Genomic DNA, 17,303 nt, shown 5'->3' with positions numbered 1-17,303 from the left:
TCTTTTTACTTGTTCACGCAAAGATTTAGAGTTGGAACACGTCCTCTCCCTTTACTAAACAGAGAGGATTTAGTTGAACACGTTCTCTCCCTTTACTAAACAGAGAGGATTTAGTTGAACACGTTCACTCCCGTTACTAAACAGAGAGGATTTAGTTGAACACGTTCTCTCCCGTTACTAAACAGAGAGGATTTAGTTGAACACGTTCTCTCCCGTTACTAACAGAGAGGATTTAGTTGAACACGTTCTCTCCCGTTACTAAACAGAGAGGATTTAGTTGAACACGTTCTCTCCCGTTACTAAACAGAGAGGATTTAGTTGAACACGTTCTCTCCCGTTACTAAACAGAGAGGATTTAGTTGAACACGTTCTCTCCCGTTACTAACAGAGAGGATTTAGTTGAACACGTTCTCTCCCGTTACTAAACAGAGGATTTAGTTGAACACGTTCTCTCCCGTTACTAAACAGAGAGGATTTAGTTGAACACGTTCTCTCCCGTTACTAAACAGAGAGGATTTAGTTGAACACGTTCTCTCCCGTTACTAAACAGAGAGGATTTAGTTGAACACGTTCTCTCCCGTTACTAAACAGAGAGGATTTAGTTGAACACGTTCTCTCCCGTTACTAAACAGAGAGGATTTAGTTGAACACGTTCTCTCCCGTTACTAAACAGAGAGGATTTAGTTGAACACGTTCTCTCCCGTTACTAAACAGAGAGGATTTAGTTGAACACGTTCTCTCCCGTTACTAAACAGAGAGGATTTAGTTGAACACGTTCTCTCCCGTTACTAACAGAGAGGATTTAGTTGAACACGTTCTCTCCCGTTACTAACAGAGAGGATTTAGTTGAACACGTTCTCTCCCGTTACTAAACAGAGAGGATTTAGTTGAACACGTTCTCTCCCGTTACTAAACAGAGAGGATTTAGTTGAACACGTTCTCTCCCGTTACTAAACAGAGAGGATTTAGTTGAACACGTTCTCTCCCGTTACTAAACAGAGAGGATTTAGTTGAACACGTTCTCTCCCGTTACTAACAGAGAGGATTTAGTTGAACACGTTCTCTCCCGTTACTAAACAGAGAGGATTTAGTTGAACACGTTCTCTCCCGTTACTAACAGAGAGGATTTAGTTGAACACGTTCTCTCCCGTTACTAAACAGAGAGGATTTAGTTGAACACGTTCTCTCCCGTTACTAACAGAGAGGATTTAGTTGAACACGTTCTCTCCCGTTACTAACAGAGAGGATTTAGTTGAACACGTTCTCTCCCGTTACTAAACAGAGAGGATTTAGTTGAACACGTTCTCTCCCGTTACTAAACAGAGGATTTAGTTGAACACGTTCTCTCCCGTTACTAAACAGAGAGAGGGGACAGACTTTTAGAGCTGGGCGATATGAACAAAAATTCATATAAATTGACTGAATGATGTTGATAAATAGAATATTATGTTTATAACATTTATGTGCACCACAGTATAAAATAAAAAGACCCTTAAAACGATTACTTTGAATGTTGTAGCAATCACCCATATTAGCAAACTCATTTCATTTCAAGCCTTACATTTCTCTAGTAGGGCCCTTTTTTAAAGTTATTTATCGTAATCAACGATATCAGCAAAATGTCCAGGATTTAGTGGTCGGTTTGGTCGCGCTCTAATGTTGGGTTTATTGTCTCAGCTCTACAGAATGTTCCTGCGGGCTTCACAGACGGAGGACAGGGAGACATGAAGACGTCTGGCACTCTTCCTCCTACTGAGCAGGTAGAAGTCTTGATGGGGCGGTCATGGGTCATGGTTAGACGGGATACATCTTATGCCAAATTGATGGGGCGGTCATGGGTCATGGTTAGACGGGATACATCTTATGCCAAATTGATGTAAAAGGTGCATGGTCGGGGAGAATGTTTGCATTTTAGCTAAACCTTACCCCTTTCCTAACTTTAACCTAAATCTTCTAAACTGCTGCGAAAAGTCACTTTTGACCGTAGCTGTATACCATCTGCTCAAAACCACAGGAATGTTATTTACATCTTGTTGGGTCCTATTCATTAGTGCAGTAATGTTATTTACATCTTGTTGGGTCCTATTCATTAGTGCAGTAACGTTATTTACATCTTGTTGGGTCCTATTCATTAGTGCAGTAATGTTATTTACATCCTGTTGGGTCCTATTCATTAGTGCAGTAATGTTATTTACATCTTGTTGGGTCCTATTCATTAGTGCAGTACTGTAATGTTATTTACATCTTGTTGGGTCCTATTCATTAGTGCAGTAATGTTATTTACATCTTGTTGGGTCCTATTCATTAGTGCAGTAATGTTATTTACATCTTGTTGGGTCCTATTCATTAGTGCAGTAATGTTATTTACATCTTGTTGGGTCCTATTCATTAGTGCAGTAATGTTATTTACATCTTGTTGGGTCCTATTCATTAGTGCAGTAATGTTATTTACATCTTGTTGGGTCCTATTCATTAGTGCAGTAATGTTATTTACATCTTGTTGGGTCCTATTCATTAGTGCAGTAATGTTATTTACATCTTGTTGGGTCCTATTCATTAGTGCAGTAACGTTATTTACATCTTGTTGGGTCCTATTCATTAGTGCAGTAATGTTATTTACATCCTGAGTTGTTGGGTCCTATTCATTAGTGCAGTAATGTTATTTACATCCTGTTGGGTCCTATTCATTAGTGCAGTAATGTTATTTACATCTTGTTGGGTCCTATTCATTAGTGCAGTACTGTAATGTTATTTACATCTTGTTGGGTCCTATTCATTAGTGCAGTAATGTTATTTACATCTTGTTGGGTCCTATTCATTAGTGCAGTAATGTTATTTACATCTTGTTGGGTCCTATTCATTAGTGCAGTAATGTTATTTACATCTTGTTGGGTCCTATTCATTAGTGCAGTAATGTTATTTACATCTTGTTGGGTCCTATTCATTAGTGCAGTAATGTTATTTACATCTTGTTGGGTCCTATTCATTAGTGCAGTAACGTTATTTACATCTTGTTGGGTCCTATTCATTAGTGCAGTAACGTTATTTACATCCTGAGTTGTTGGGTCCTATTCATTAGTGCAGTAACGTTATTTACATCTTGTTGGGTCCTATTCATTAGTGCAGTAATGTTATTTACATCTTGTTGGGTCCTATTCATTAGTGCAGTAATGTTATTTACATCCTGAGTTGTTGGGTCCTATTCATTAGTGCAGTAATGTTATTTACATCCTGAGTTGTTGGGTCCTATTCATTAGTGCAGTAATGTTATTTACATCCTGAGTTGTTGGGTCCTATTCATTAGTGCAGTAATGTTATTTACATCCTGAGTTGTTGGGTCCTATTCATTAGTGCAGTAACGTTATTTACATCTTGTTGGGTCCTATTCATTAGTGCAGTAACGTTATTTACATCTTGTTGGGTCCTATTCATTAGTGCAGTAACGTTATTTACATCTTGTTGGGTCCTATTCATTAGTGCAGTAACGTTATTTACATCTTGTTGGGCCCTATTCATTAGTGCAGTAATGTTATTTACATCCTGTTGGGTCCTATTCATTAGTGCAGTAATGTTATTTACATCCTGTTGGGTCCTATTCATTAGTGCAGTGATGTTATTTACATCTTGTTGGGTCCTATTCATTAGTGCAGTTATGTTATTTACATCTTGTTGGGTCCTATTCATTAGTGCAGTAATGTTATTTACATCTTGTTGGGTCCTATTCATTAGTGCAGTAACGTTATTTACATCTTGTTGGGTCCTATTCATTAGTGCAGTAATGTTATTTACATCTTGTTGGGTCCTATTCATTAGTGCAGTAACGTTATTTACATCTTGTTGGGTCCTATTCATTAGTGCAGTGATGTTATTTACATCTTGTTGGGTCCTATTCATTAGTGCAGTGATGTTATTTACATCTTGTTGGGTCCTATTCATTAGTGCAGTAATGTTATTTACATCTTGTTGGGTCCTATTCATTAGTGCAGTAACGTTATTTACATCTTGTTGGGTCCTATTCATTAGTGCAGTAACGTTATTTACATCTTGTTGGGTCCTATTCATTAGTGCAGTAACGTTATTTACATCTTGTTGGGTCCTATTCATTAGTGCAGTAACGTTATTTACATATTGTTGGGTCCTATTCATTAGTGCAGGAATGTTATTTACATCTTGTTGGGTCCTATTCATTAGTGCAGTAATGTTATTTACATCCTGTTGGGTCCTATTCATTAGTGCAGTAACGTTATTTACATCCTGAGTTGTTGGGTCCTATTCATTAGTGCAGTAATGTTATTTACATCCTGAGTTGTTGGGTCCTATTCATTAGTGCAGTAATGTTATTTACATCCTGAGTTGTTGGGTCCTATTCATTAGTGCAGTAATGTTATTTACATCCTGAGTTGTTGGGTCCTATTCATTAGTGCAGTAATGTTATTTACATCCTGAGTTGTTGGGTCCTATTCATTAGTGCAGTAATGTTATTTACATCCTGAGTTGTTGGGTCTTATTCATTAGTGCAGTAATGTTATTTACATCCTGAGTTGTTGGGTCCTATTCATTAGTGCAGTAATGTTATTTACATCCTGAGTTGTTGGGTCCTATTCATTAGTGCAGTAATGTTATTTACATCTTGTTGGGTCCTATTCATTAGTGCAGTAATGTTATTTACATCTTGTTGGGTCCTATTCATTAGTGCAGTAATGTTATTTACATCTTGTTGGGTCCTATTCATTAGTGCAGTAATGTTATTTACATCTTGTTGGGTCCTATTCATTAGTGCAGTAATGTTATTTACATCTTGTTGGGTCTATTCATTAGTGCAGTAACGTTATTTACATCTTGTTGGGTCCTATTCATTAGTGCAGTAACGTTATTTACATCCTGTTGGGTCCTATTCATTAGTGCAGTAATGTTATTTACATCTTGTTGGGTCCTATTCATTAGTGCAGTAATGTTATTTACATCTTGTTGGGTCCTATTCATTAGTGCAGTAATGTTATTTACATCTTGTTGGGTCCTATTCATTAGTGCAGTAACGTTATTTACATCTTGTTGGGTCTTATTCATTAGTGCAGTAATGTTATTTACATCCTGAGTTCATATATTCCCATATCAATGAATTCTCAAATATTGTATTTTCTGTTACGATGTGTGCACTGAACTGACATGCATGATTGTGGATAATGTTCAGAAGACGGGAATTAAATAGTCTATAATGGGCATCACCACAGCAGCTTTAACTCAGACGGCAGTGTGTAGCTTACTGTAGCTGCTGGTAAAGTCACCACAGCAGCTTTAACTCAGACAGCAGTGTGTAGCTTACTGTAGCTGCTGGTAAAGTCACCACAGCAGCTTTAACTCAGACAGCAGTGTGTAGCTTACTGTAGCTGCTGGTAAAGTCACCACAGCAGCTTTAACTCAGACAGCAGTGTGTAGCTTACTGTAGCTGCTGGTAAAGTCACCACAGCAGCTTTAACTCAGACAGCAGTGTGTAGCTTACTGTAGCTGCTGGTAAAGTCACCACAGCAGCTTTAACTCAGACAGCAGTGTGTAGCTTACTGTAGCTGCTCCTGTAAGTCGCTCTGGTTAAGAGCGTCTGCTAAATGACTAAAATGTAAATGTAAATGTAGCTGCTGGTAAAGTCACCACAGCAGCTTTAACTCAGACAGCAGTGTGTAGCTTACTGTAGCTGCTGGTAAAGTCACCACAGCAGCTTTAACTCAGACAGCAGTGTGTAGCTTACTGTAGCTGCTGGTAAAGTCACCACAGCAGCTTTAACTCAGACAGCAGTGTGTAGCTTACTGTAGCTGCTGGTAAAGTCACCACAGCAGCTTTAACTCAGACAGCAGTGTGTAGCTTACTGTAGCTGCTGGTAAAGTCACCACAGCAGCTTTAACTCAGGCGGCAGTGTGTAGCTTACTGTAGCTGCTGGTAAAGTCACCACAGCAGCTTTAACTCAGACGGCAGTGTGTAGCTTACTGTAGCTTCTGGTAAAGTCACCACAGCAGCTTTAACTAAGACGGCAGTGTGTAGCTTACTGTAGCTGCTGGTAAAGTCACCACAGCAGCTTTAACTCAGGCGGCAGTGTGTAGCTTACTGTAGCTGCTGGTAAAGTCACCACAGCAGCTTTAACTCAGACGGCAGTGTGTAGCTTACTGTAGCTGCTGGTAAAGTCACCACAGCAGCTTTAACTAAGGCGGCAGTGTGTAGCTTACTGTAGCTGCTGGTAAAGTCACCACAGCAGCTTTAACTCAGGCGGCAGTGTGTAGCTTACTGTAGCTGCTGGTAAAGTCACCACAGCAGCTTTAACTCAGACGGCAGTGTGTAGCTTACTGTAGCTGCTGGTAAAGTCACCACAGCAGCTTTAACTAAGGCGGCAGTGTGTAGCTTACTGTAGCTGCTGGTAAAGTCACCACAGCAGCTTTAACTCAGACGGCAGTGTGTAGCTTACTGTAGCTGCTGGTAAAGTCACCACAGCAGCTTTAACTCAGACGGCAGTGTGTAGCTTACTGTAGCTGCTGGTAAAGTCACCACAGCAGCTTTAACTAAGACGGCAGTGTGTTGCTTACTGTAGCTGCTGGTAAAGTCACCACAGCAGCTTTAACTAAGACGGCAGTGTGTAGCTACTGTAGCTGCTGGTAAAGTCACCACAGCAGCTTTAACTCAGACGGCAGTGTGTAGCTTACTGTAGCTTCTGGTAAAGTCACCACAGCAGCTTTAACTCAGACGGCAGTGTGTAGCTTACTGTAGCTGCTGGTAAAGTCACCACAGCAGCTTTAACTCAGACGGCAGTGTGTAGCTTACTGTAGCTTCTGGTAAAGTCACCACAGCAGCTTTAACTCAGACAGCAGTGTGTAGCTTACTGTAGCTGCTGGTAAAGTCACCACAGCAGCTTTAACTCAGACAGCAGTGTGTAGCTTACTGTAGCTGCTGGTAAAGTCACCACAGCAGCTTTAACTCAGACGGCAGTGTGTAGCTTACTGTAGCTGCTGGTAAAGTCACCACAGCAGCTTTAACTCAGACGGCAGTGTGTAGCTTACTGTAGCTGCTGGTAAAGTCACCACAGCAGCTTTAACTCAGACGGCAGTGTGTAGCTTACTGTAGCTGCTGGTAAAGTCACCACAGCAGCTTTAACTCAGACGGCAGTGTGTAGCTTACTGTAGCTGCTGGTAAAGTCACCACAGCAGCTTTAACTCAGACGGCAGTGTGTAGCTTACTGTAGCTGCTGGTAAAGTCACCACAGCAGCTTTAACTCAGACGGCAGTGTGTAGCTTACTGTAGCTGCTGGTAAAGTCACCACAGCAGCTTTAACTCAGACGGCAGTGTGTAGCTTACTGTAGCTGCTGGTAAAGTCACCACAGCAGCTTTAACTCAGACGGCAGTGTGTAGCTTACTGTAGCTGCTGGTAAAGTCACCACAGCAGCTTTAACTCAGACGGCAGTGTGTAGCTTACTGTAGCTGCTGGTAAAGTCACCACAGCAGCTTTAACTAAGACGGCAGTGTGTAGCTTACTGTAGCTGCTGGTAAAGTCACCACAGCAGCTTTAACTCAGGCGGCAGTGTGTAGCTTACTGTAGCTGCTGGTAAAGTCACCACAGCAGCTTTAACTCAGGCGGCAGTGTGTAGCTTACTGTAGCTGCTGGTAAAGTCACCACAGCAGCTTTAACTAAGGCGGCAGTGTGTAGCTTACTGTAGCTGCTGGTAAAGTCACCACAGCAGCTTTAACTCAGGCGGCAGTGTGTAGCTTACTGTAGCTGCTGGTAAAGTCACCACAGCAGCTTTAACTCAACGACGCGTGTGTAGCTTACTGTAGCTGCTGGTAAAGTCACCACAGCAGCTTTAACTCAGACGGCAGTGTGTAGCTTACTGTAGCTGCTGGTAAAGTCACCACAGCAGCTTTAACTCAGGCGGCAGTGTGTACTTACTGTAGCTGCTGGTAAAGTCACCACAGCAGCTTTAACTCAGGCGGCAGTGTGTAGCTTACTGTAGCTGCTGGTAAAGTCACCACAGCAGCTTTAACTCAGACGGCAGTGTGTAGCTTACTGTAGCTGCTGGTAAAGTCACCACAGCAGCTTTAACTCAGACGGCAGTGTGTAGCTTACTGTAGCTTCTGGTAAAGTCACCACAGCAGCTTTAACTCAGACGGCAGTGTGTAGCTTACTGTAGCTGCTGGTAAAGTCACCACAGCAGCTTTAACTCAGACGGCAGTGTGTAGCTTACTGTAGCTTCTGGTAAAGTCACCACAGCAGCTTTAACTCAGACGGCAGTGTGTAGCTTACTGTAGCTGCTGGTAAAGTCACCACAGCAGCTTTAACTCAGGCGGCAGTGTGTAGCTTACTGTAGCTGCTGGTAAAGTCACCACAGCAGCTTTAACTCAGGCGGCAGTGTGTAGCTTACTGTAGCTGCTGGTAAAGTCACCACAGCAGCTTTAACTAAGGCGGCAGTGTGTAGCTTACTGTAGCTGCTGGTAAAGTCACCACAGCAGCTTTACTCAGACGGCAGTGTGTAGCTTACTGTAGCTGCTGGTAAAGTCACCACAGCAGCTTTAACTCAGACGGCAGTGTGTAGCTTACTGTAGCTGCTGGTAAAGTCACCACAGCAGCTTTAACTCAGACGGCAGTGTGTAGCTTACTGTAGCTTCTGGTAAAGTCACCACAGCAGCTTTAACTCAGACGGCAGTGTGTAGCTTACTGTAGCTGCTGGTAAAGTCACCACAGCAGCTTTAACTCAGACGGCAGTGTGTAGCTTACTGTAGCTTCTGTAAAGTCACCACAGCAGCTTTAACTCAGACGGCAGTGTGTAGCTTACTGTAGCTGCTGGTAAAGTCACCACAGCAGCTTTAACTCAGGCGGCAGTGTGTAGCTTACTGTAGCTGCTGGTAAAGTCACCACAGCAGCTTTAACTCAGGCGGCAGTGTGTAGCTTACTGTAGCTGCTGGTAAAGTCACCACAGCAGCTTTAACTAAGGCGGCAGTGTGTAGCTTACTGTAGCTGCTGGTAAAGTCACCACAGCAGCTTTAACTCAGGCGGCAGTGTGTAGCTTACTGTAGCTGCTGGTAAAGTCACCACAGCAGCTTTAACTCAGACGGCAGTGTGTAGCTTACTGTAGCTGCTGGTAAAGTCACCACAGCAGCTTTAACTAAGGGCGCAGTGTGTAGCTTACTGTAGCTGCTGGTAAAGTCACCACAGCAGCTTTAACTAAGGCGGCAGTGTGTAGCTTACTGTAGCTGCTGGTAAAGTCACCACAGCAGCTTTAACTCAGGCGGCAGTGTGTAGCTTACTGTAGCTGCTGGTAAAGTCACCACAGCAGCTTAACTCAGACGGCAGTGTGTAGCTTACTGTAGCTGCTGGTAAAGTCACCACAGCAGCTTTAACTCAGACGGCAGTGTGTAGCTTACTGTAGCTGCTGGTAAAGTCACCACAGCAGCTTTAACTCAGACGGCAGTGTGTAGCTTACTGTAGCTGCTGGTAAAGTCACCACAGCAGCTTTAACTAAGGCGGCAGTGTGTAGCTTACTGTAGCTGCTGGTAAAGTCACCACAGCAGCTTTAACTCAGACGGCAGTGTGTAGCTTACTGTAGCTGCTGGTAAAGTCACCACAGCAGCTTTAACTCAGACGGCAGTGTGTAGCTTACTGTAGCTGCTGGTAAAGTCACCACAGCAGCTTTAACTCAGACGGCAGTGTGTAGCTTACTGTAGCTGCTGGTAAAGTCACCACAGCAGCTTTAACTCAGACGGCAGTGTGTAGCTTACTGTAGCTGCTGGTAAAGTCATTCAAAGCCTCTACTTTATCACTCAGGGTGGAAATTTCACTGCTGCTATTTTTACCATGTAATGTTGCTATTAAACAATCAGACAGACCAATCGGTGCGCCCCACGGGCTAAACGTCCATCCTATATTTTAGATGGTGTCAGTATCATTTTATTTTCATTAATTCAATTTTAGGGACTAAAATTGGTTAAGCTTGCCGTTTAAAACATGTACAAAATGATCCTCTTCCTTAAAAGCATTATGGTCATGACTTTCTTAAATGAGAGGGGAGTTCACTTGGTCCCGCAGACGATTGATCTAGATCGACTTAAGTTTCAGTCATGGGTTTTTGTTGTTGTTGCTTTAACCCCTGTGTATAGATATTGAGGGTTTCTGATTTGTATTTTTGTATTGTTGCTAAACTAATCTCTCTCTCCTCTCTCTACCCCCCTCTCTCTACCCCTCTCCTCCTCTACCCCCCCTCCTCTCCTACCCCCCACTCTACCCTCTCCCCCCCCTCTCCTCTCTACCCCCCACTCTACCCTCTCCCCCCCCTCTCCTCTCTCTACCCCCCTCTACCCCTCTCTCCTCTCTCTCTACCCCCCTCTCTCCTCTCTCTCTACCCCCTCCCCTCTCTCTCTACCCCCCTCTCCTCTCTCTCTACCCCCCCTCTCCTCTCTCTCTACCCTCCTCTCTCTACCCCCCCTCTCTACTCCCCTCTCTCTACCCCCCTCTCTCCTATCTCTACCCCCCCTCCCTCTCTCTACCCCCCCCTCTCCTCTCTCTACCCCCCTCTCTCCTCTCTCTCTACCCCCCTCTCCTCTCTTCCCCCTCTCTCCTCTCTCTCTACCCACCCCTCTCTACCCCCCTCTCCCTCTCTCTCTACCCCCCCTCTCTACCCCCCCTCTCTCTCTACCCCCCCTCCTCTCTCTACCCCCTCTCCTCTCTTCCCCTCTCTCCTCTCTCTCTAACCCCCCCTCTCTACCCCCCTCTCTCCTCTCTCACCCCCTCCCTCTCCTCCTACCCCCCTCTCAACCCCCCCTCTCTCTCTACCCCCCCCTCTCTCTCTACCCCCTCTCTCCTCTCTCTACCCCCCCTCTCCTCTCTCTACCCCCCCTCTCCTCTCTCTCTACCCCCCTCTCCTCTCTCTCTACCCACCCTCCTCTCTCTCTACCCCCCCCTCTCCTCTCTCTCTACCCCCCTCTCTCCTCTCTCTCTACCCCCCCCTCCCTCTCTCTACCCCCTCTCTCCTCTCTCTCTACCCCCCTCTCCTCTCTCTACCCCCCTCTCTACCCCTCTCTCTCTCTCTCCTCTCTCTCTCCCCCCCTCCCTCTCCCCCTCTCCTCTCTCTCTATCCCCCTCTCTCCTCTCTCTCTACCTCCTCTCTCTCTAACCCCCTCTCTCCTCTCTCTACCCCCTCTCCTCTCTCTCTACCCCCCCTCTCCTCCTCTACCCCCCTCTCCTCTCTCTCTACCCCCCTCTCCTCTCTCTACCCCCTCTCCTCTCTCTACCCCCATCTCTCCTCTCTCTCTCTACCCCCCTCTCCTCTCTTCTACCCCCATCTCTCCTCTCTCTCTACCCCCCCCTCTCCTCTCTCTCTTACCCCCCTCTCTCCTCTCTCTCTACCCCCCTCTCTACCCCCCCTCTCACCCTCCTCTCCTCTCTCTCTACCCCTCTCTCTCTCACACTCTACCCCTCTCATCTACCCCCCTCTCTTCCTCTCTCTCTACCCCCTCTCTCTCTCTACCCCCTCTCCTCTCTCTCTACCCCCCCCCTCCTCTCTCTCTACCCCCCCTCTCCTCTCTACCCCCCCTCTACCCTTCTCTCTACCCCCACTCCTCTATCCCCTCTCTCCTCTCTCTACCCCCTCTCTCTACCCCCTCTCTCCTCTCTCTCTACCACCCCCCCTCTCCTCTCTTCTACCCCCATCTCTCCTCTCTCTCTAACCACCCCTCTCCTCTCTCTCTACCCCCTCTCTCCTCTCTCTCTACCCCCTCTCTACCCCCCTCTCTACCCTCTCTCTCCTCTCTCTCTACCCCCCTCTCTCCTCTCACTCTACCCCTCTCTCTACCCCCCCTCTCTACCCCCCTCTCTTCTCCTCTCTCTCTACCCCCTCTCCCTCTCTCTACCCCCCTCTCCCTCTCTCTACCCCCCCCTCTCTCTCTACCCCCCTCTCCTCTCTACCCCCCCCTACCCCTCTCTCTACCCCCTCTCTCTCTATCCCCCTCTCTCCTCTCTCTACCCCCTCTCTCTACCCCCTCTCTCCTCTCTCTCTACCCCCCTCTCTACCCCTCTCTCTCTACCCCCCTCTCTCCTCTCTCTACCCCCTCTCCCTCTACCCCCCTCTCTCCTCTCTCTACCCCCCCTCTCTCTCCTCTCTCTACCCCCCCTCTACCCCTCTCTCTACCCCCTCTCTCTCTACCCCTTCTCTCCTCTCTCTACTCCCTCTCTCTCTACCCCCCTCTCTCCTCTCTCTACCCCCTCTCTCTCTACCCCTCTCTCCTCTCTCTACCCCCTCTCTCCTCTCTCTACCCCCCCTCTCTCTCCTCTCTCTCTACCCCCCTCTCTCCTCTCTCTACCCCCCTCTCTCCTCTCTCTACCCCCTCTCTCTCTACCCCCCTCTCTCTCCTCTCTCTACCCCCCCTCTCTCCTCTCTCTCTACCCCCCCTCTCCTCTCTCTACCCCCTCTCTCTACCCCCCTCTCTCCTCTCTCTACCCCCCTCTCCTCTCTCTCTACCCCCCCCTCTCCCACCCCCCTCTCTCTCTCTAACCCCCCCCCCTCTACCTCTCTACCCTCTCCTCTCTCTACCCCTCTCCTCTCCTCTCTCAGGTCACATGGGTCCCAGAGGGTCACCTGACAACAGTAAGTGCCGAGGCCATGTTCAAGAATGTATCTGTCGGCATGGCGACGCAGGGCGCGGGTGACGCCCCCATGACTCAGACGGGGGCAGAGTTCAACATGAAAATGACCAACGAGATGACGACGGGGAGCTGGAGCGAGGGGGTGGTGACTTCACATTTAGTGACTCCAAGCGGCGAAACTTCATTGGACGGAGACTGGGAGGGAGGGGAGGGGCTCGGCCCTAATGACCCCACCCTCAGAACGGAACGTTGTTCTACAGTCGCTCCTACAGAGGAGGAGGGGGAGGGGAGGACACGAGGAGGGAGGAGGAGGAGGGGGAGCTAGAGGGTATAGAGAGAACCGTTGGAGGGGGGAGAGACGGGGGGGAGGAGGTTACCGAGGAGGGGAGAGGAGAGATAACAGGGACGGTTTCCGGGAGCGAGGGGACAGGAGGCAGGAAGGCAGAGGAGACTACCAGGGGTACGGCGCTTCCAAAGGACAGAATGGGAGGGGCCGGGGGAGGGGCTTCCACTACAATCAACAGCAATCCAATGGCAAAGAGGCGGGCTACTCTAGCGTGCTAAGGAACGCCCCCAATACAGATTTGTGAGATTTGATTGGCTGATATGGCTCGTTATTTTTTGAGATTGTGTTTATTTTTTGTTTAGTGGATTTCTGATTCTGATCTGGTATTTTAATCGTCTGATTTGTGGGACTATCTAGCTATCGTTGAACCTTTTCTTTTCTTTTTTTTTTGGTCAAGTGTCTTTTTTTCTCTGTGATATTGGTGCCTTCTGGACTGCTGTGTTCCAAATGGCACCCTATCCCCTATTTAGTGCACTACTTTTGATTTGCCCCCATTGTGTGTCATTTGGGATGCTGGCCATATTTTCTTTAGATCTCCTCTGAAATATGTTATTCCTGTACAGATAGATGTTATTCCAGATAGTTGTTTTGCATTTTCTATACATTTAATAAAACGTTGCTGTATTATTAGTCCATTGCCTTTTTTCTGTTTCAAAAATAAATAAATAAAAGTTTAAGCACTTCTTCCTGCTGCAATGGAATAAGCAGCGTCCCAAATGGCATCCTATATAAATGAATAAATAGGGAATAAATACAGTTCATTTGGGAAGTATTCAGACCCCTTGACTTTATCCACATTTTGTTACGTTACCGTGTTCTAAATTGATGAAATAGATAAAAATACTACACCCGATACCCCATAATGACAAAGCGAACAGGTTTTTTATAGTTTTTTGCTAATTTATATAAAAAAAAATAAACGTATTCAGACCCTTTGCTATGAGACTCGAAATTGAGCTCAGGTGCATCCTGTTTCCATCGATCATCCTTGAGATGTTTCTACAACTTGATTGGAGTTCACCTCTGGTAAATTCAATTGATTTGGACATGATTTGGAAAGGCACACACCTGTCTATATAAGGTCCCACAGTTGACAGTGCATGTCAGAGCAAAAACCAAGTCATGAGGTCGAAGGAATTGTCCGTAGAGCTCCGAGACAGGATTGTGTCAAGGCACTGATCTGGAGAAGGGTACCAAAACATTTATGCAGCATTGAAGGTCCCCTAGAACACAGTGGCCTCCATCATTCTTAAATGGAAGAAGTTTGGAACCCCCAAGACTCTTCCTAGAGCTGGCCGCCCGGCCAAACTGAGCAATCGGGGGAGAAGGGCCCCATAAGGTATTGTATTTTTAATAAATCTACAAAATGTTTTATAAAAACCTGTTTTCGCTTTATGGGGTATTGTGTGTAGATTGATGAGGAAAATGTTTTATTTGAACTATTTTAGAATAAGGAAAAAGGGTCTGAATACTTTCCGAATGCACTGTATGTACACAATACAGTGAGCTCAAAGTATTGGGACAGTCACATTTTTCTGTTGTTTTGGCTCTGTAATCCACCACTTTGGATTTGAAATGATACAATGCAGGCTGTCAGCTTTAATTTTGGGGTATTTTCATCCATATCGGATGAACCGTTTAGAAATTAGTCCTTTTTGTACATAGTGGACGGGACTAATTCACTCGTGTGTTTAAAGTAATAAAAAAATGTAGTATTTGGTCCTATATTCATAGCACGCAGTGATTACATCAAGATTGTGACTCTACAAACTTGTTCGACGCATTTGCTGTTTTGTTTTGGTTGTGTTTCAGATTATTTTGTGCCCTATTGAAATGAATAGTAAATGTATTGTCATTTTGGAGTCACTTTTTTATTGTAAATAAGAATGTTTCTAAACACTTTCTACATGAATGTGGATGCTACCATGGTTACGGATAATGCTGACTGAATACCTAAATAATGAGTTAGATGCACAAATATCAAGACATGCTGCCCTCACCATCGCAATAACAAATACTACTGCTGCTGTTGACTTCGTACACTTTTTATATTTTCTTCCTTTGGGCGGTGGCAGGTGAATCTATGCTGTATTTTGTAGACCTTATTCTTTCCGTTTCAGCGCCTTCTCTTACAGTGCACGCAATATAACCTGATATGATTTGCCCAGATTTGCCTTACAAGTGCCCGGAATAAAACCTGATATGATTTGCCTTACAAGTGCCTGGAATATAACCTGATATGATTTGCCTTACAGGTGCCTGGAATATAACCTGATATGATTTGCCTTACAGGTGCCTGGAATATAACCTGATATGATTTGCCTTACAGGTGCCTGGAATATAACCTGATATGATTTGCTTTACAGGATCATCACCATATCATCCCCTGTCCAACTCCCTCCGCTCAAGCCGTGAACCTCTCCTCCTTCTTCGGAGGATGCAGCTTTTCAAAGACTTGCCATCTATTCGTTTTACCTATATATCCGTTCATATTTTGCTTGTTTGTTTTGCTCTTGAAGCGTTTTGAGGTTCTATGAAAAGTTAAGAGGACTGTAATTTATTATTATACGCTGTGTTATGAGGGAGAGACTCAAGCGACTTTTCAGATGTGCAAACTGATATTTAATTTCAGAATTGATAAAAAATTAGTTTTAAGGGTTTGGTTAAGGTAAGGGTCAGTTTTTAGATTTGGAAAAGTCTGACCCGTGTTATGAAGCATGTCAGCTTGGGTTCCAGGCTAGCCTTCCTCCTCTCACTATTATAGTAACTCTTGGAGTGAAGGTTGAATTTCCATAGCAACATAGTAATGTTTCAAAAGCTGTTCTGTAGTTGGGTTGTAGTTATGTTGTGGTATTATTTTATAAAACAGGAAAAATAACATTCTATTGTGGCAGGTCAGTATGCCACATACACTCACCGGCCAGCTTATTAGGTACACCCATCTAGTACCGGGTCGGGGACCCCCCCCCCCCTTGTCTCCAGAACAGCCAGAATTCTTCGGGGCATTCTACAAGGTGTCGGAAACCTTCCACAGGAATGTTGGTCCATGCTGACGCAATGGCATCACACTGTTGCTGCGGATTGGACGTCCGTACATTCATGCTGCGAACAACCCGTTCCATCTCATCTCAAAGATGCTCTATTGGTTTGAGGTCTGGGGACTGCACAGGCCACTCAAGTAAACTGAACTCGAAATTATCTGTGTCCTCAATTAAGGACCTGTATAACAACTTATGAACTAAATGAATCAGACTTTCATGGGTCATGCAGGCATTAGACATGCGTTCAATAGTCCCACTGAGCTGGGAAGTGACCAGAATAGAAAGGGCTAGGTGATCCAGTTAGTCCCACTGAGCTGGGAGGTTCTAGGTCATCCAGTTAGTCCCACTGAGCTGGGAGGTTCTAGGTCATCCAGTTAGTCCCACTGAGCTGGGAGGTTCTAGGTCATCCAGTTAGTCCCACTGCGCTGGGAGGTTCTAGGTCATCCAGTTAGTCCCACTGAGCTGGGAGGTTCTAGGTCATCCAGTTAGTCCCACTGAGCTGGGAGGTTCTAGGTCATCCAGTTAGTCCCACTGAGCTGGGAGGTTCTAGGTCATCCAGTTATGTGGCTCCATGTATTGGATGGACTTGTAACTTTTTTTCAATAAATGTATACAAATTAAAGTTATATATATATATATATATATATACAAAAACTGAACGTGTGACAAAAAATATATATACACTGCTCAAAAAAATAAAGGGAACACTTAAACAACACAATGTAACTCCAAGTCAATCACACTTCTGTGAAATCAAACTGTCCACTTAGGAAGCAACACTGATTGACAATAAATGTCACATGCTGTTGTGCAAATGGAATAGACAACAGGTGGAAAATATAGGCAATTAGCAAGACACCCCCAATAAAGGACTGGTTTTGCAGGTGGTGACCACAGACCACTTCTCAGTTCCTATGCTTCCTGGCTGATTTGGTCACTTTTGAATGATGGCGGTGCTTTCACTCTAGTGGTAGCATGAGACGGAGTCTACAACCCACACAAGTGGCTCAGGTAGTGCAGCTCATCCAGGATGGCACATCAATGCGAGCTGTGGCAAGAAGGTTTGCTGTGTCTGTCAGCATAGTGTCCAGAGCATGGAGGCGCTACCAGGAGACTGGCCAGTACATCAGGAGACGTGGAGGAGGCCGTAGGAGGGCAACAACCCAGCAGCAAGACCGCTACCTCCGCCTTTGTGCAAGGCGGAGCAGGAGGAGCACTGCCAGAGCCCTGCAAAATGACCTCCAGCAGGCCACAAATGTATGTGTCTGCTCAAACGGTCAGAAACAGACTCCATGAGGGTGGTATG

General features: G+C 45.4%; 1 long non-coding RNA gene across 1 annotated transcript; it reads left to right on the top strand.

The window, feature by feature from the left end:
* Positions 1 to 1,676: 1,676 nt before the first annotated feature.
* LOC311112716 lies at positions 1,677 to 13,581 on the top strand. Its single transcript, XR_014610899.1, has 2 exons — positions 1,677 to 1,760; positions 12,579 to 13,581. It is a non-coding gene; the product is annotated as an uncharacterized lncRNA (long non-coding RNA).
* Positions 13,582 to 17,303: the final 3,722 nt, after the last annotated feature.

Source organism: Coregonus lavaretus (genome assembly GCF_964263955.1).
Source record: "Coregonus lavaretus genome assembly, chromosome: 39".
Lineage (NCBI taxonomy): Eukaryota > Metazoa > Chordata > Actinopteri > Salmoniformes > Salmonidae > Coregonus > Coregonus lavaretus.
The sequence above is the reverse complement of the archived record's forward strand: the minus strand, read 5'-3'. Positions and strand labels throughout refer to the sequence as shown.